General features: G+C 32.4%; 1 pseudogene; it reads right to left on the bottom strand.

The window, feature by feature from the left end:
* Window positions 1-15920: 15920 nt before the first annotated feature.
* LOC143042968 (complement C1q tumor necrosis factor-related protein 4-like) lies at window positions 15921-17260 on the bottom strand (annotated as a pseudogene).
* Between the last annotated feature and the right edge of the window lie 3556 nt (window positions 17261-20816).

The following is a 20816-nucleotide window of genomic DNA, read 5'->3' as shown; positions in this document are numbered from 1 at the left end:
TTAATTTCGTAATAAAATTTCTCAGCTGATTTACATGCAGGTTTCAGCTCAAAAGAAACCATTAAACTGCGAAAATGCACTTTTTTTTTTATAAAAGCTTTAAGAAAAATGATTGCTTTTTAAAACTGCATAATATGTATAGAAAATGTTCGTTCAATTACATGACTTTTTCTTTGAAGTATCTTTGTATGAGGTTGAGTTGCCTTTTAAGATCAGATAAATGTGAATGATGACATCTAATATACCGAAAAGCTTTAGAATTTGGATAGGTTTACCAATTAAAACCACCAAGAGATGAATTATAATAATTTAATGTGCATCTCAGTATGGAAATTACCTAAAATAACATTGAAATAATCTACAACTGTGACTACGAGAATTCCAAAAATTAATAGAAATAAGGAAATAAAACAAGAATATTTACAAATAATTTGTTTGAGGAAAAGAGATCTAGCAATCTATCTTCCTATTTCCGCACTCAGTCACAACTTTGACCATTACGTGCCGTTGCCGTTGATAATCTAAGATTTGTTTCTTCAGCCAATTTTTCTTTATTATTTTATTTATCTATTAAAAGGAGAGGCAAAAGTTACCAAAAAAGACATACTCAAATTATCGAAAACAAATTGACAATGCAATGCCAAAAAACGAAAATGAACAAAACACAGACAAAAGGACACAGAATAACACAAAGAAAACTGTAGACTGAGCAACACAAGCCCACCAAAAAATCGGGGGTGGTCTCAGGTCCATCGGAAGGCTAAACGGATTCTTATATACATGTTATATGGAAAAAAAAAAACTCAATCAAATACCTTATCAGTTACAATATATAAATTTCTAGATCTGCAATCAATAAACAATAGAAAGGAATTGCTGTGCTGTATGCAAATAAGCATGGGAAAATAGAACAGCAAACAAACCACAAAACAACCTAATAACGCGTATTCTTTTACTATAGATGCATGTTTTTAAAATATGTAAAGTGTACAATTTAAACCATTTTTGAATAAATTAAACAGAAACCGTAAAACCTTTCTATTCTCTAAATTCTTCAAATAATGAAGAATGACATATGACAATCACTGACGAGTTTCCTGACTAGAGACAGGTGCGTCAATATGTGGATAATTATGTGGATCTCAACTTTCATTTAGTACAATTATGTGGATCTCAACATTCATTTATTACAAGAATAACGCAGTAAGGTCCTACTACGACGGATATAGTAAAAAGACACTATTAAACAGTGGTCAAATAAATGCACTTCATTCAGTCTGAGTTGGAGGAGATCGGTACAAGTAATGTTGTCGTTAGAATATAATAAACATCAATGACCAGCGATATCAGCGAGAATAACAATGGGCTGATCAAAGACATGTGACCAGCGATATCAGCGAGAATAACAATGGGCTGAGCAAAGTCATGTGACCAGCCATATCAGCGAGAATAACAATGGGCTGAGCAAAGTCATGTGACCAGCGATAGTCAGCGAGAATAACAATGGCCTGAGCAAAGTCATGTGACCAGCCATATTGATCAGCGAGAATAACAATGGGCTGAGCAAAGTCATGTGACCAGCGATATAAGCGAGAATAACAATGGGCTGAGCAAAGTCATGTGACCAGCGATATCAGCGAGAATAACAATGGACCGATCAAAGTCATGTGACCAGCAATATCAGCGAGAATAACAATGGACTGATCAAAGTCATGTGACCAGCAATATCAGCGAGAATAACAATGGGCTGATCAAAGTCATGTATTTCATATTAACCAAAATATAAATGCCTTTCTGGATCTTCAAGATGTCAGATAATAAATTGAAAGAGGTAGTTCACTTAGATTGTTTTCCATGAATGTGACAATTACAAAAGAATTTCGAAGTTGAGTGCAAGTTTGAATTCCATTGGTCGTCTTGAAAACAAAATACCGGTAATTTACATAGTGATAAAGTCATTTGTTGACGCTGCAAATACAAACTATTTCATGATCATTAATACGATCTTTACTGTGACTTGAAAATAAAGTAGTAAGGGAATAACTTTTAGTAAGGATTATGTTAAAGGAATTATTTATATGTAAAATCTGCTTCCATATTTCAAGCTTGACAAAATAAAAGTGTCTCGGATTTCATTCAGTCTTTCGGTGGATCGGCCGAAAATACACATCCATAAGTTCCTTCAAGATAGCCTTATTGCCATATATAGAATGTAAAAACGAATGAAAAATTGTATGTGCATGCCTCATTTTGATTTAATTTCATAGTACATTAATGCGTTTAATCATTCATGACAAAATCTTTAATGTGATTCGTATATCACAATTAAAAGTTAATATTAAGACCCCTTGTGTAGGCGAATAACATACGTATTATTATAAAATATCGTAAACCTCCGTGAAATCTATATTTGAGTATCATGTAAGAAATGGGAGGATAATTAAGCATGAATCATCAAAGTACGGGTTTTTAATAACTGGTCAAAGTTTAAATTTACATGAGTAGTAGCAAAATAGTTACTTTGATAAATCTCTTCTGTATTTGATGTAGTTTCAAAACTGACGGCATTCGAACAAATGTACTTTCAAAATGTACCATGCACTTTAAAATTTGTTTAAAATTATTTTTCTAAAATCTAGTCTCGACTTCCAACAATTGTTTTTTGCCTTCTATGTCAGTTACACCAACTACAAGTTAGACGAAATTCTGATGTCCTACTTCTTAGTCTGGAGTTGATCTTACTCTTGGTCATTTTTGGTTTCCAACGTTTGAATAACATTTGTATCGTTAATATTAGAAAAATTTGAACTGTAAATAGAAAAACTAAGCTGCCCCTCAAGGTCAACAAAATATATGGAATCAATGCTCTAAAATAATTTCATTCATTTTGGTTTTAGGCAAAATCTATAGAAGTAAGAGGGACCTGTACATTTAAAAAATTATCAACAACACAGATATTTTAGTCGTGAATAATATTCTATACCACAATGTTGAGGAGAGCTCATTGTTGAGGATGCACATATAATCTTTGATGAGTTTATTGATCAAGATGAGCGACACAGACTCTTTAGAGCCTCATGTTGTTGTTTTCTCGGACTATTGCATTCGTTATAGTTAGTATATATCAGATGTTATCATTATAAAGGCTTTAACCTTATAGCTGACTATTCAGTTGGAGAGTAGACAGCCAATTGATAATATAGGTGCATACCAGTCTGACATTTGATATGTACATATATACGTACACTCCCTCTTCAAACAAGCGAGTCTTACCTTCCTAGTAAAAAATTAGTATCAAATGTTGGTACATATATGGCCAACAAAAACAACTTTAGTTTTTCAATGGCATGCATTGTTAACTTGTTTACCTTCAGCCTCAACTATTTAGGGTTGTGAAAAAAAGTGTTTACATCGTTAACAGAAAGCAGAAACACAGCCTTTTTGTGTTATATTATCATATTATGGTCTTTAAAATTTAAAACATTACCAGCAAATTATATACAGTACAAAAAATGGTAGCCTTCGGCATGCAATGAATTCAAGGTCAATACTTGTTGTTTTTGTGTTTTTATACTTAAATTGTTTTGTAAACCACAAGTAAAGGTGCATTTTTTAATGAATGGGTCTTCAAAAACTTTAATTCACAAAATTCTTGACGAAACCATCAAATTTGCATATCTATAATGAACAAAGTAATGATACCCACGGAAAGAATAAATCTCTCCGATGTATTGTGTAAAACCACAAACCTTTTCACTACAGTGTACATTTTTCTCCGCACTTGTCTATTAAATTTTTGGCGGATGAATACCATTGGTATTAATTAAATGCAGAAATCTTCTTCTATTCACTTTTTTCAAAAGAGCAGTTTGGAACTATTCATGATTGTAATTCAGGTGCAAATGAAATCATAAGATGTAAAGAAAATGTGCAATATCATCATGTATATATGCCACAGAAGGGCAAAAGGATTAAAAGAATGATTTAATATAGTGATTTCACATGTTAAAAGTCATTTTGAATAAAGAAATGATATATGTTATGTAATTTCTTCAAATGCAATTTGAACAGGCATTCATCGTCCCTACATTATGATTCTCCATCAGTGACTTTAAAATGTCTTCATGCATGCAGTTTTATACAATCAGTTGTAAACTCAAACCAATTGTGCATGCGAATTCGGGACTATAATACTAATTAAAAGTCAATATATTACTCATAGCTTTATTTATAAAAAGAAAAAAAAAGAAAAAATAAGAAGACCCCAAGGACCACTATACAAATGACAATATAAAAAAAAAGAAAAATGTAAATGACTAACACCACACAGATGACTATAAGCATGATTGTTCAACGTAAATAAATAAATAAATAAAGAGTTCGGCACCAAGGGGGGTTACTTTCGAAAGAATAATAGAATGGTCATAAGCCATTCAATGATACATCTTGGCCTGTTTATCAAAGTTGTCCTATGAAGGGCTTTAGACAATCCTTCCATTTAAATGCACTATGTTCTCGTTGCGTTGTAGCCCCATTGGTGGCATTTGGTTTCATTATTACATGTATGTTACATGTACATTTAAATTGAACAGGTAGATGAACAAGCTAGACATGTAACATCTTTCATCTTACAAGATAATTTCATGGGAACAGATACTTTAAAAAAAAAACAAGGCGAAGGTGTTCTGGAACGAAACAAACCAACTTATAATAAAGAAACTCATCATAGATACCAGGCTTAAATTTGGTATTTATGCGAGACGCGCGTTTCGTCTACAAAAGACTCATCAGTGCGCTCGAATCCAAAAAAGTTAAAAAGGCCAAATATAGTACGAAGTTGATGAGCATTGAGGACTAAAATTCCTAATAATAAGGTGCCATCGACTGTCTGCATTTTGTAATCAAACATCAACCAGAAAATGAGTTAAGGATTGGGCTTCAACATAATATGGAACATAGCCGTACGTGTTAACGTACTTAATCTACGACTGAAATTAAAATAAAATCTTAGTCTATGAGCTTCTTTGTAAGCAGAAACCACCAACCAAAGAAATCGATTGTGATACGAAGCGCAAACTTTGATATATCGTATCAATTTTAAACAGATTTCCGCAAAAAAATAACAAATTTATTTCATTAAAAAAGTCAAGTATCTTGATAAATTGTAAACGCACTAACTGGACAGGTAAAAAGCTGTTGTACGTTTTCATATTTTATATATACAGCGACAAGAGATGTGTACGGCTCCTCATATATACACAATGCAAATTTAGCTGGAATGTATAAAAGATTATGAATTAAAGTGACAGAAACAAAACAATAACAAACATAAAAAAGAAAGAAGACAAAAATCGTTATATTAAAAACTTGAAGCGGTTCCTTTCTGTCTGGTAGTATTTATCATCTCGTTATAAACCATACGTGTATACCATTACATTTATGACTTCTTTTTTAAATTTCTTCACAATATATATATATATTTGGAGATCTTATCAAATGTTCGGTTGAAATAAATTTACATAACTTTTATGATTTCTAAGAAATGTTCATTGTAATTTGTTTCGAATAAAAGATTATTTATAGTTTTTCTCTATATTCAATTATCAAAACTAAACTTGGCTCTTTTATCGCTCCTTCTTCAGTCAGCTATTTCCATATGTGATTTTTCGACAAACTTCACAACGATTTTTCACATGTAGGACATTTGATGTTAAAACCAACTTTGATTAATTGAGTGTCGCTTGCTTAATTACCATGGCAAATATTTCACACATTTTTAGGACGAGAAATAGATTACAATAAATGCATTTATCTATGTTTTTAGGTACATGTTTCAAGATAGGAAGGAATTGGGACTTTTGGACTTCCACTGGAAAATGAGGGTATGTTAAATAGGGGCAGACGTTTGGCCTTGGAGCAGGCCCCATATAAGGACTCCTCAAGATGCTCTAAAGTCATATGGACATTTTAAGAGCATGTCAATATCTACACCTAACATGTAGGACGAGGCATGCGTTTTAATGTTCCCTTTCAAACCGGAAGTGGCTGAATATGTAATTTATACCTCACAGCCATAGGAAGGCCCGGTCCGCACTAACAAAGGGTTTTACAGTCGGATGGAAGGAAAAGCATACTTCTTAACCTCGGTAGACACTTTTGGTAGAGACATTTCTTAGTCAAAATGCATGGCACAGTAGGATTTACTTACAAAGCCATCTCCAACTATAACTGGGGCTGAAGTGTTTTAACACTTATATAAAGTTAATATTCAATCTGTTACTTATTTTGATTAGAAATGAGCTCTGATTTAGTTTACATAAGAAAATATACATATTTAAATTTAGTAGTTAACATTTTCCCTTCCACTATACTTATTAAATGCAAATAACTTTGTTGATTATTTTTAAGGTGTCCTTATCGACAATTAATCAATTGTTCTGGAAGTAAATGGTTCAGAATTAAGAACAACGTTATAAATACCAATAGAAGCATACACTTGAAGGTCAATAACTGCAAAACCATACACACAGAATGAGTTCATTCTATAACAGAACAAAGGGTATGTTTAGTTATAGTGATCACGCCTCATACATCGTCCTATGCACAAGATGCACCGAGAGATATAATTCTATCACATCAAATTAATCTATCATAATAACTTATGTGTAAATATATAAAAGGTTTAAATATTAATGCAAAATGTCGACCTTCAAGAACACTGATAGTCATATCATCCAAAGTATTGTTGGGTTTGATACGTTTTTATAAATGTATACAAACCTGACAGGCTTCAGATTTCATTGATATTCATATTTTATTCAAAAAATTTACGAGGTATTTGAGGACACTTTGATAAAACTCAAAATTCTAAACAACGATACTGATAAGACCTGTTATATATAGTCCACATTTAGGTTTGACGTGTTTTGTGGTTAAAATAACTACAGAATTGAGAAAACGAAGTGGAGGGATCATGTTGAAATGTAAATACTATTATATAAAGTAGTTTTTATTAGACTTTTACAAAAATTGCCCAAAAACCTTTCAATTAATGAGAGCAAGTACGATTATTTTCACTTAATTTGGAAATTCTCGTTCCGACAGCACTAGTATTATCCCAGATTGGAGTAATTGTACACTTAAAAATTGGCATAAATGATACTAGACATTTTGAACACTAGTGTAAACCAAATGTGCAAACGAGTTGCTATCTAAACGGATGAATGGATATCTCTCATAGATGCATGATAACGTATTGGATTTGAAACTGACTTAAAAGTAAAACACTTTCTTGTTCTTAATTATTTGTATATAAAATTGCATATATTAAAGTATCTGTGAATACATGTATCTATAAAAAGAACATATTCCTGAAATAGTCATGACTATTTTGTGCATAGGACAGCGTGATCACCATAACTAAATATAGCCTTTGTTCTGTGTGTATAGTTTTATCGAGTTATTGACCTTCAATGTCTACATTCAAGACAGGACAGAGGTCATTTCACGAAGACATTTCTTTTTCGATTTTCGAAATTATTGAAAGTTTATCGTTTTTAGTATATCTGTTTACGGTGATATCATTTGATTTGCTTTTTTTGCTTTTTTATTGTGTTTTAATTTTTCTAAGTTTATGTCTGGTACGGTTGCTTTCACTAAATTGATGAAGATAAAACCTTATAATTTTTGTTATCTTCTGTCTTAACATGTTTTTAAAGTGGCGTGTGAAAATATTGTATATCAAAAATAGATATTCAACAGAATTTAAACATTTAATCCGTGTACACGCCCTTCAATCTTTACATTAAAATCTATTAAAATTAATCAAATCGAAATTCGAAACTTATATATAAAGATATTAAATGAACATGTGATATCAAAACTATGACTTAATACTAAAGCAACTTGTTACAGAATTAGTATTGACTAAACCTGACACTGAGATTGTTATCTGGATAATTGATAAATAATAGGTCTAAGTATAAAAAAAACATATTTTTATATTTGTGGCATTATATTTGGCGCCAAAATAAACCACAAGGGCTAATATTTTTCTTTTTTGTGCAAAAAGAAATACATCATCTGACCTCAAACTACATTTATATTTGGTAATATCCATAGTACTTTGTAAACATTAATTTAAAAGTTAGTCCAGGGGGTGGATTGAGTTGAAAGTGATATCCAAAATATTTGACCAATATAATATGTTATTTATTTGCTTTACCTAAACTGGTCGTAAATGACACGGTATTCTATAATGTACAAAAACGTTTATTGAACAAATTGGTCTGGTATTATTTACTGGCACTTTAAGTACAAAATCATCAGTCTTTATATGTTTCAGACTAATTACATATATGTGGTTTTACAGTCATCTACAGGACTTAGTTATCTAATAAAATCACATCTCACATAAATAATCATATGAAATATTTTCACTCTTTGAGTTTTTGCATGAAGATGTAGCTACAAAAATAGATTTGTTTTAGCATTTGTCATCATTCTCGAGTAGCTTCAAAACACTTCAAATAAAATTGAGAATGGAAATGGGGAATGTGCCAAAGAGTCAACAACCCGACCATATAACAGACAACAGCAGAAGGTCGCCAATAGGTCTTCAATGTAGTGAGACATTCCCGCACCTGGAGGTGTCCTTCAACTGGCCCCTAAATAAATATATATATCATTTCAGTGATAATGAACGCCATACAAAACTCCAAATTATACACAAGAAACTAAAGTTAAAAATAATACAAGACTAACAAAGGCCAGAGGCTCCTGACATGGGACAGGCGCAAAAATGCGGCGGGGTTAAACATGTTTATGAGATCTCAACCTCCCCCTTAAACCTCTAGCCAATGTAGAAAAGTAAACACAAAACAATACGCACATTAACATTCAGTTCAAGAGAAGTCTTAGTCTGATGTCAGAAGATGGCCTATATTGGAATTACAAGTCACCGATTTTATCGATAAGCTAATGCGCCATATGAAAAATTTGAGGAAAATTGAATCTGGATTGATAGCCCTATAGCCCAGCATTATAGAAGGCTGCCACTATCCATGTATTGATAGGTTGCCACTAAATCACTTTCTCGCCTGCGACCATCCATGTGTTAATAGTGTGCAACTTAATCACTTTCTCGACTGCCACCATCCATGTGTTGATAGTGTGCCACTTATCCACTTGCTCGGCTGCCACCATCCATGTGTTGATAGTGTGCCACTCAATCACTTTCTCGACTGCCACCATCCATGTGTTAATAGTGTGCATATGATTTATCATGACAATGCTTAACATGTAACTTTGTTAGTCATAGGTTATAATCCTGAAACTGAAATTAATTGTTTTACGTCATATAAGGGAAATTTACGATGAAAAACCACTGGAATGAAAATAATTCGTGAGGACACATCATTTTAAATTGCAAAAATAGTACAAAACAGGTTGTTTGTATAACATGCCGCACGGGTCACTGCAAACGTCAAAAAGAACATTTTTACAAGTTTGCGAGTTAGAGGTGCGACGTGAACATGTTAATACATGTACATGTATATGGTTATTAAGTAATGTATCCAATATAATTAAAACTAACCAAATGCTTTGCTTAGTGTTAACAAGATAACCTTTGCTAATTTAGGAAATGAAGCCTAAAATAGAAATCTACAAACCAGTACAAGATATAGGTTGAATGGACTCATGATAATAGTTTACTTTTTAACTGTTAACAAATCTTTAATTTGTACGTAAAGACACTAAAGATTTTATATCGTACGAATATGTCTGTATTTGACAAATTAACTGGTTTGATTAAAACATCACTGATGAGTCTTTCGTAGTGTACATGAGCCACCAGGCGCACACAATTATAAGCCTTGTATCTTTTAAAAGTTTGTTTTATATATCAGATGACAAACCAGAAACCTTGTTGAGGTTGCCATCAGTTATATCTTACTGTGTTTGATTTGGTCATTCAGGGAATTCTGTGTTGATAGTTATATCTTTGGTAGTCTTTGTTAAAACGGTTTACAACCCTTTAGACTCGGAACGATTTAAAGTGGGGAATATCATATAGACGATTGTCTTTTCTGAAGGATTGTTGAACACCGGTATACTACTGTTACCTTAATTTAGTTTATTGTATGTTGACACTTGAACTTTTTTTGAGTATTTTGTGTCATATTTTATTGTCACAATTGAGTAAACCATATCCCTTTCTTTCTCTTTTTATTTTCTTCAACCTAAATTTAGACGCATTTTCCAGTATGATATTACCGAAAGCAAACAACAAACCACAGCAAGACAATTGACGAAGCGAACCATTAGAGAGATGATGATAAAGCTATAACGAATTTGATGTTATGTGATAATATCACTTTTATAGTAAGGTTTCATCGACTGAATCTCCAATCTCTATAAACCAGTTCGTATTAGTAGAACACTGTACTGTCAAATCTGAATTCAAAATCAGGTGCAATTTTTAAAATTGGCATTTATTGTCTTATAAAAATGCACTACAGAAACCCTTTGTTCTCTGGCCAAGAACAGATACATCTTCTGAAAATGAATAGTGAAATGTATACCGTTTATAATAAGGATTAAGATTTACTTAAAACATAAAAGACCAAATGCACAGCACCTTTCTTTTAACACATTTCATTTTCATTGTCGTTATTAACACGTATTTATATGCAGTTGCATTTACGTTTTAACTTCAACATACGACGTTGTATCTCAATTAAAAAAATGTTTAAATTGTAAAATCGAGTGTTTGCGTTTCTCCTCCTACTATTTTATAAGATAAACAGACTAATTTAGTGAAGGAGTTCAAAAAAGTCTTTAACGGTTTATATAACCCTCGAAGTACTGACCGAATTCCCGGTTACTTTTAATATTTTGCTTCATAGCCATTTCACGTTTTCAAGTGGTCCAAAGTTCTTCTGTTATTGGTTTAGATCATGTTAGTACAGACCAAAGAAGATTCAAACTCGTTGACAACTTCTTCTAACGATAAAAATGTATGTTCTATAAGTCGAATTAGACAATGATTTGAATGCTACCAATTGTACATATTTCCCCCCGAAAATCTGCACAGAAAAAAAACCCGAAAGCTTTTAAACAGATATATCATGTTAAGGAGGGGTATTTGCGAAAAATACCAGTCGAGAGAATGTTGAATTGCGTGCGCCGTAAGGCGAGGGAAATTCATTCTCAAGACTGGTATTTTTCGCAAATACCCCTCAAGAACATGCTATATCTGTTTAATTACACCGAATATTAATGTTCAAAAAGTTGTTGTTCGGTCAACAGAACATACCACATGCAATAAGTTAAAAAGGCCAAATAAAGTAGATGTTGAAGATCATTACAGTTCTTGGTGCAAAAGTCAATGGAATTAACTGCAAATTGTGCACCAACAAATACATCTTCATCTTTTACAAATAAAAGATTTTAGGAAATTTCAAATCCAATTTACCGCCCTTATTCGGTATTATAATGACTTTGGAAACCTACCGTCTTTTTACTGGATACCTAAACTTCACAAAAATCCTTATAAAGAAAGATATGTATTGCTGCACGGGTCATCTAGATGTTCGATCAAACATCTTTATAACGCATACCATTCTCTTGATAGTACAAGATGACATTCAAAAATATTGTGAATTGGTATATTCAGTGGTATATAACCAGTGTTGGAAATAAGATGTGAATTCCTAAAAATTATAAAGATCTTCTCTAAAATCTAAGGTCAACTTCTCATTAAAAGTACTTCTCTTTAAAAATTGAAATTGTAGACACATATTCATTTGACTAATATCTATCATTGAATATTGGTAAACTACTGTTACCTCTAATATATAGGGTTATTACATGTACCTAACAATTTACATTGTCCAGAGATTCATTTTAAGTTCAAATATTTCTAATTTATTTTTAATTACTAGTTACATTTTTCTTTTTAAGAAAACAATGATCTGTCTTGGCGTTGTTTCGACTGTTATTTGGTTGTTGGTTTCCTTTTTAAGGAGGATAATGTCAGAAATTTCTTCATAAGACTTCTAGATTGTCTTAAATTGGGTGGTTTGGCATGTCATTTTTCATTGATAGAACATCATTTACTTGTTTTGCTTTACAGGTTTGTTATGAAAAAGAATTATGCCAGTTACAGAAATGTATCTGCACTACTCCATTAATAAAAACTGTTCGTACATTTAAGTTGTCGCAAATGTTGAAAAATTAAAACATCAAAATAGTTGAATATAGCATCTTAATGGTCGTAATTAATATTTGAAGAAAGACATCTAGGTTAACGTACGTTATACAGTTACACAACACATTTTGACTTATTATTTACTTTATAAATCAAACCAATCAAATCAAATATTTTATCATTTAAAAAGAAGTGTATGCAAATGCCAATATGACATTATATTTGTTCATAAAACTAATATTGATTGAAAATCAAATATAAATTCTTTGTTTCTTTAATTGACCTCTCTAAATAATTTTCAATATTTGCTCTCTTTGACAAAATGACATTTAGGGGATAAAAAATAGATATAAAATCAATGTATTTGACCACAAAAGCTAAAAGGAGAATTTTAAACATTCGTTTTTAAGTGTGTTTGTCTTTAACCTGGCATGTCCTCATGTTTGAAGTAAACTTAAAGAATAAACCAAGTATTAAGAAAAAAGCAAATGTCATGACTCTAATCAAACCCTTTAAAACAAATTCAAATAATCTTGTTTAGTCGTTGAAAGTACATATCTGTTAAACTGTTAAATAGATTATTCAACCTGAATATGAACACCTACATGAAGTATATCTCTTATATGATACGCAAAAATAAAACAGTATAGGGTAATTATCCTTTATACACGGTAAATCACGTGCACATTTTAATCCATTCTATCGATTTCATCCTTCCATTTGGACTCTTCGGGATAACTAAAGAGTCCCAATGGAAGGATGAAATCGATAGAATGGAACTGTACAGATCTAACATTGTTGGGTTGATGTTAAGACGAGTTGTATATATATATATATATATATATATATATATATATATATATATATATATATATATATATATATATATATATAAAACTCGTCTAAGTTGAGTTGTATATATATATATATATATATATATATATATATATATAACTCGTCTAAACATCAACCCAACAATGTTAGATCTGTAAATTTGCTTTCGAAAATTTTTGGTTCTTCCCTCGCCGGGATTCGAACCCATGCTACTGTGATATCGTGACACCAAATCGCCTGCACTGCAGCCGTCCCGCTAGACCACACGACCACCTGGGCTCTCAAAAAAGAGCTTTCGCTGGCCGTGTGTTACCTTTCCTCGTCAGTTTTAATCTAGCGGCGTACTACAGTACATGATATATAAGGCATTGAGATGTTATTGATACAGATCAGCTCAATTATCTATAGTAAAGGATCCTACAAATTAATGCAAGATACAGTCACAGAAAATAATTATATTTATAAGTACGTCTGAGTCAGTGACAACCCTACAACAGATGTATCCATCGGATCACCAGCAATGATGGTGATACATGGCTGTGTACATAATGTATATACAACTCGTCTAAACATCAACCCAACAATGTTAGATCTGTAAATTTGCTTTCGCAAATTTTTTGTTCTTCCCTCGCGGTATTCGAACCCATGCTACTGAGATATCGTGACACCAAATCGCCTGCACTGCAGCCGTCCCGCTAGACCACACGACCACCTGGGCTCTCAGAAAAGAGCTTTCGCTGGCCGTGTGTTACCTTTCCTCGTCAGTTTTAATCTAGCGGCATACTACAGTACATGATATATAAGGCATGGAGATGTTATTGATACAGATCAGCTCAATTATCTATAGTAAAGGATCCTACAAATTAATGCAAGATACAGTCACAGAAAATAATTATATTTATAAGTACGTCTGAGTCAGTGACAACTCTACAACAGATGTATCCATCGGATCACCCGCAATGATGGTGATACATGGCTGTGTACATAATGTATATACAACTCGTCTAAACATCAACCCAGCAATGTTAGATCTGTAAATTTGCTTTCGCAAATTTTTTGTTCTTCCCTCGCGGTATTCGAACCCATGCTACTGAGATATCGTGACACCAAATCGCCTGTCACTGCAGCCGTCCCGCTAGACCACACGACCACCTGGGCTCTCAAAAAAGAGCTTTCGCTGGCCGTGTGTTACCTTTCCTCGTCAGTTTTAATCTAGCGGCGTACTACAGTACATGATATATAAGGCATGGAGATGTTATTGATACAGATCAGCTCAATTATCTATAGTAAAGGATCCTAAAAATTAATGCAAGATACAGTCACAGAAAATAATTATATTTATAAGTACGTCTGAGTCAGTGACAACTCTACAACAGATGTATCCATCGGATCACCAGCAATGATGGTGATACATGGCTGTGTACATAATGTATATACAACTCGTCTAAACATCAACCCAACAATGTTAGATCTGTAAATTTGCTTTCGCAAATTTTTTGTTCTTCCCTCGCGGTATTCGAACCCATGCTACTGAGATATCGTGACACCAAATCGCCTGCACTGCAGCCGCCCCGCTAGACCACACGACCACCTGGGCTTCACAAAATAAAGCTTTCGGTGGCCGTGTGTTACATTTCCTCGTCAGTTTTAATCTAGCGGCGTACTACAGTACATGATATATAAGGCATGGAGATGTTATTGTTACAGATCAGCTCAATTATCTATAGTAAAGGATCCTACAAATTAATGCAAGATACAGTCACAGAAAATAATTATATTTATAAGTACGTCTGAGTCAATGACAACTCTACATCAGATTTATCCATCGGATCACCAGCAATGATGGTGATACATGGCTGTGTACATAATGTATATACAACTCGTCTAAACATCAACCCAACAATGTTAGATCTGTAAATTTGCTTTCGCAAAGTTTTGTTCTTCCCTCGCCGGGATTCGAACCCATGCTACTGAGATATCGTGGCATATCGTTTTAAAAATGTACACGACAAAAACTCATCTAATAAACAACAAAACAGACAACTATAAAATTAAAAATACAAAAATCGGAATTATATTTTCTTATGTCTAAAATTACATTTTTGTAAATTCTTCTGTATTCAATGTTTTATGCTATAGTCATTTGGAATAAAGTTATTACATTAATATTGCTATTTTCTTGTATCTGGTATCAACATAGTGAAACTCGCCTCAATATTCCTAAAATATAAGTTAGTATATATATGACAAGTTTGTGTGGTTATATTCCTCAAGTATAACTGTTTGTGTTAAGTCGTTATAACAACGATAAAAAGAGTTGACATTGTGCTTTGAAAGTGCGAAAAACTCCATTCAGAGAAATATTGAGCAGGGGTTTCCAATGCCAGGCCAAAGGATATTCCTAGTCGCAAAGTTAAAAAAAAAACTATTGGTATGAATAATGAAGGTCGACGAACAACGATGGACTTCTCATTGCAATGGACAATGACTAAATGAACAGATATATACAGGTATTATAGAAATGTGTCAACAAGTATCTAACTGAAAGTTACTAGTAGCATGCACCTATCAGATTTCGAATAATTGCATTTATTCATACAGCTTCATTGAATAGATATGTAAAAGGTAAAATCACAAAAATACTGAACTCAGAGGAAAATCTAATCGGAATGTCCATAATCACATGGCAAAATCAAATGACAAAACACATCAAAAACGAACATACAAAAATTGTCATATTCCTGACTAGGTACAGCTCATAAAATGGTTTAGGATCGAATTTTAGTCTTTCACTTAAATTACTAATGTATACAATAATACCGACCTTTATGACAAAAACAGTACTTAGTCAACATTGGATTGAATTACACTAAAATCAAAAGAAAGAAAACCAAATTCTTATTTTATTTTTTTGACACGAAAAATAGTTGTTTAATTTAAACCCAGTGATTCTACTCCAACTATCTCAACGAGTTCTCTCACGCCCTTTTCCAGCTACTCTTAAGATATCGCCCCTGTTCAATTGAACAGTTGAAACAATAGACCCAGTAGAACCGTGTTTATATCCATAACCACGAGCGACTTCATGGTTATTCTTTAGCAACATTAAGTTAGTGCTTGATCTTACTGCAAGAAAATACACCGCAAAGTAATATATTCCGCATGCACAGGAGCAGTAAAAAGACCGGTGTGTTCATTGTATCCTCCGACTCCATTAAGTAAACTTTGTCAAATACCAGTGTTTGCAAGGAAGACAATTTGATGTCTGTCGTCCGTGTTGACGAAAAGGATATTGTTTCATTTTGTATGGGCTTCACTTCGATATCTGAAAAAATAGTTAACGGAAGTCTGAATAACACGTAGGTTTAAAGATGCATGCTAATATTCAATATGATTTATTAACTTAATTTGTCTATGTGTATGTGTTTGTCGGCAAGTCTTGGATGAATGTGTTTGTTAACTGATACTTTTTGAAAACGCTACGGTCCTTGCATGTTATTACGTGTAATAAGAAAAGATAAGATAAAATTAGTGTTTACTTTAAAATAATACTATATTTGTTTTACTAAGCAATAATTTAATTTTGGATGTAACGCGTCTTCTGATTGGCTGACGTTATTTTGTAATCAACCCATAGACATAATTTAGTCATGTGACCGTGACGTCATCAACGTTTTTTCATGGTTTTCTACGGTTTAAAATGGAATTTAGAATACAATTATAAGAAATGACTGTAATATTTTTTCTGTCTATTCAAAATAACATAACAAATGTGGTGCACATTGTTAAATAACCCGCTACGCACGTTATTCAGTGTGCACCAATTTTTTTTTATGTTATTTCTTCATAGACAGAAAAAATATTACAGTCATTCCTTAAATAAAGCATCATAATATTAAACAATTACCCCATCTGCTTAAAAAAAAACACGTTTATCAACTTGAAGACACATGTAGTGTTGTCTTGTTAACGTATTTACTTTCTACATACACATACTCTGCATCTCGTTTTACTTACATTTTAGATATTGGATGAGTAAACTGAAGACAATTAAATGTTGAATTTCCGACGCTCAGCAAATTTAGTATATTTCTAAAAATACCTTTCCCAGATATGCAACTTTCAAGCTGTGTCCATAGTGTACGACAGTTTTTTTCGGACACTGGTACTGCATGATAACAAACATACAATCAATAGCATCCACAAACGTCGCATAGTATTTTAAAAGAATGGCTTTTTCTATGTTTGAACAATCATGGTTTTATTATATATTCTGAAATTCTATACAAGAAAATCTGTTCCCTTGCAAATGATACCTGCACAGCTGTCATAAGTGCTGAACAAGCTGTTGATTATTTAAGCATTCATTGTTTTACTGAGTTTGATACTTTAATCCTGTAAACAAATACGGTTCCTTATCCAGACTAGTATCGGATATCTCTGAATGGGTAGCGTATTACAGGGTAGTACAAGAATACTAAAAGATGTCATCGATCAGCGTTTGGCTTCAAGCATGTTGCAAACAGTTCTCTCAGCATTCATCATAAATATTAAGAGAACATTGATTTAGACAAAGTGAGACGTAATGCAAATCATCATCGACTGTTATGATCTTGTGAAAATTTTATATTTGTATTACTAAATTGCTATTACCGTATAACAGCCGTTATTCGAGTCCCCTAAAATCATAATAGGAAAAAAGACTAAAGTCTCCAAAGGAACAATCACAATTTCTAAGTCGGAGAAAAGCTAACAAAACTATGGTAAGTTCAAATTACTAGTAATGTTTTGTTTGTTATTATTTGTTAAAAAAATAATATACAATTTTATACGAATTACTTTTTAAGAGTATGACGAATTGCTTTTCCGAAATTTTCCGATTCGAAATTTTTTCCAAGAAGTTTATCAACATTATTAATTGCCTTTCAAGCATACCCAAATGTTAGTCCTACCTCTTGAGATATATCCTGTAATTTTCTGTTTGGCGCGAGCTTTTATTTAATGCCCTGTTTGATAGGACATTCATGACATAGGGGCCGAATCCACACGACATGTAAGCTTTTATGGTTCATATAACCCTTCTTTTTTATCCGGGCTTACGACCAGCAGATTTAGAAATTAAGGAATTAAGGTCGCAGACTTAAAAGTTAATGAATAAAATATGTTGAAAATCAAATTCTTAAAAGTTAATTGTTTTTAATATTGAACAAGTACGGTCATCATAGGTCCGCTTTCGCTTAATGCTAAAAGTAAAAAGTTGAAAAAAATGAAGCTCATGCACGTAAGCTGTCCAAACAAGAATTAATAGATGCACTGAAATTATTATTCATTATTCTGTCTTTCAGTATTTTAGCCAGAGGTGATGGCTTATCAATATATTCAATTATGATAAAAAAAAAAATATAAAGTTTACGAATTGCTGCTTGAGAATAATTTGATTTTCATCAAACAGACTTTAAAGATGGCCTGACAAGAACTGGCGGTCAAATCTTGCTCAATACAGGACAAAAATCAATATTCTGTCCAAAACAATAGAAGACTGCAAAATTTTAGATTAATGAGCTGACTTAGCAAGAAGTGAAGAAAATCCCCTTATGACTGCCGTCATTTTGAATATTTCCGAAGACATTATTTTATTTTGTAGAACGTAAACCATACACTCAAAGAAAATCTTTCAGTGCATTGTGTTAAGAGTTCATAAAATTGTATACCTTTTGAACAAAAGCAGTTTCTATTGGTCCCTTGCTTCTGTCACTCGGATCATCATAGCCTAAAAACTGAAATACACAAAATAAAAATAAACGTTTTAGAAATGATTAAGTTGCTTTTATTATATTAAAAGCATATTATATATAAAGCCTCAAAGCGAATTCGAATTCTTACCATGCGGCTACCAACATCTGCATACAAATTCAACTTTTGACTTTTCTTCTATAAATTTCCTTTTTGGGCCTTTTTATGTCATAAATATATGGGAATCAAGACATTTTAAATGCTTACGGGTCCTAGGGCATACACATTACTTACTTTTATTCCTTTTAATGTGCATTGCATAGAGCAATGACAATTAATAACATGGAAATAATTAATTTGAATCCGTCACTGTTTATATCTTATCTAAACCAACACCCAAACTTTTTTCTGAGCATTCTGATGAATGCAAGCTGCATTGTTTGGATTGTGTAAAGTGAATATAAAGTTAAGAAAGGATGTTTTTTTGGGAGATAATATTTTATATATTATATGCAAATAGGTTGTGTTTAATTGGTTTAGTTTAATTGGTAAATGTATTGTTGGCGTTTAATGCACCTGTCTGTCCTATTGGGTATATTGTGGTGTCAAGTGGAGGAAACTGGAGTAGTCGGAGAGTGCAACCGACATTTGAATGAATACTGTCAATCCTAGTCAATTAAGATTGGAAGTCGAACTCACTGTGCTGTACATGCGAGGTTCGCTAGTCGTTTCTGTAAATGAGCAACGTTGATCACTCGTCCAACGGGATTTAACTGAAAAGGATAGGATGCAATTTCAGAATTTGTATAACATCAAATGAAGCCTTTTAGAATTTTTTTTTACAGAAGTTATTATGCTTATATCTCTCTTTTTTCTGTTCTTATGTCTGGTACTTGTCAATAGCTTGTAGTTTGTGTCATGGCTTAATAAACTCATTTTATATCCCTATGAATAAGGCTTACGCAAGATCCGCTGAAATAAAAGTCTAATGCAGCATGTTTACAATGCTTTTTATAGCAATAGTCACTAAAAAGATAAATTCATAATTCAGTATTCCCAAGATGACTTTTATATACATTCATAGCACGTATATAACACGTTTAGTTGAGAAAAATGACAGCAACATTTTATATAAAAACGACGACATTCTATTTCACATACCGTGCACATGCTTCTTATCCATGCAGTTGCTATACAGGTTTCAAGTAGCATATTTTTGTATTTTAAATGTTTTTACTTCATGAAAACATATTTTGTTTATTAGTTAACGAAGGTCAAAAGTATAAAAGTAAACAAATATTTACTGGTTTAATGACCAAAGGTTTGAATAATGTAAAATGCAACATCATTCACGCTTACTTTTAGTACAGCTGTTAAAATGTAAAAACATTTTTGTGGGGTCCTTCTGAGTTAATTAGACCTTAGTTATTGCTAACATCTTGAATAAAATAACCGTAAAATTTGAAATGGCTACATTAAAGAGACAAAAATCATTGTTAAATGTCTTTCCAACTGAATTCACATCAAAGAGTAAGGACACATAAAATTCGTAACCGTCACACTATTTGTTCATCTCCTTTCGGGTATTGATGCGACTCGTTTGAATGATATAAGATCGTGTAAGACAAAACGACCTGAACTAATTGTTCTTTTAACAAATGGCGGAATTAATGAATTCAAACATAAAACTATCACTTATCTAACGAGATTTAGAATATCTATAAACGAGATTTAAAACATCTCACGTTACCATCGCCTTCTTTTTATAAGCCTACGTGTTTTCATACTTCATGATCACTTCCATTGATTATCAAAGATTAGGCAGTAATCTTGCTATCAATAAGTGTGGCATCTTTTGTTTTAGAGGTTATCTGCACTTTTACAAATCTACAGTAACATCGACGTATTATTTACTTAATTGAAAAACGAAATAGCTTATATGTATAAACAATCCCACAAGATGCAGAAAACTTTTTTTCAAAATTAGTCAAATGCTTTTAACTGGAAAGCAGTTATTCACGTTCCGATTGTTATAACA

Source organism: Mytilus galloprovincialis, chromosome 8 (genome assembly GCF_965363235.1).
Source record: "Mytilus galloprovincialis chromosome 8, xbMytGall1.hap1.1, whole genome shotgun sequence".
NCBI classification, from domain to species: Eukaryota; Metazoa; Mollusca; class Bivalvia; order Mytilida; family Mytilidae; genus Mytilus; species Mytilus galloprovincialis.
This window is presented reverse-complemented; position numbering and strand designations above follow the sequence as displayed.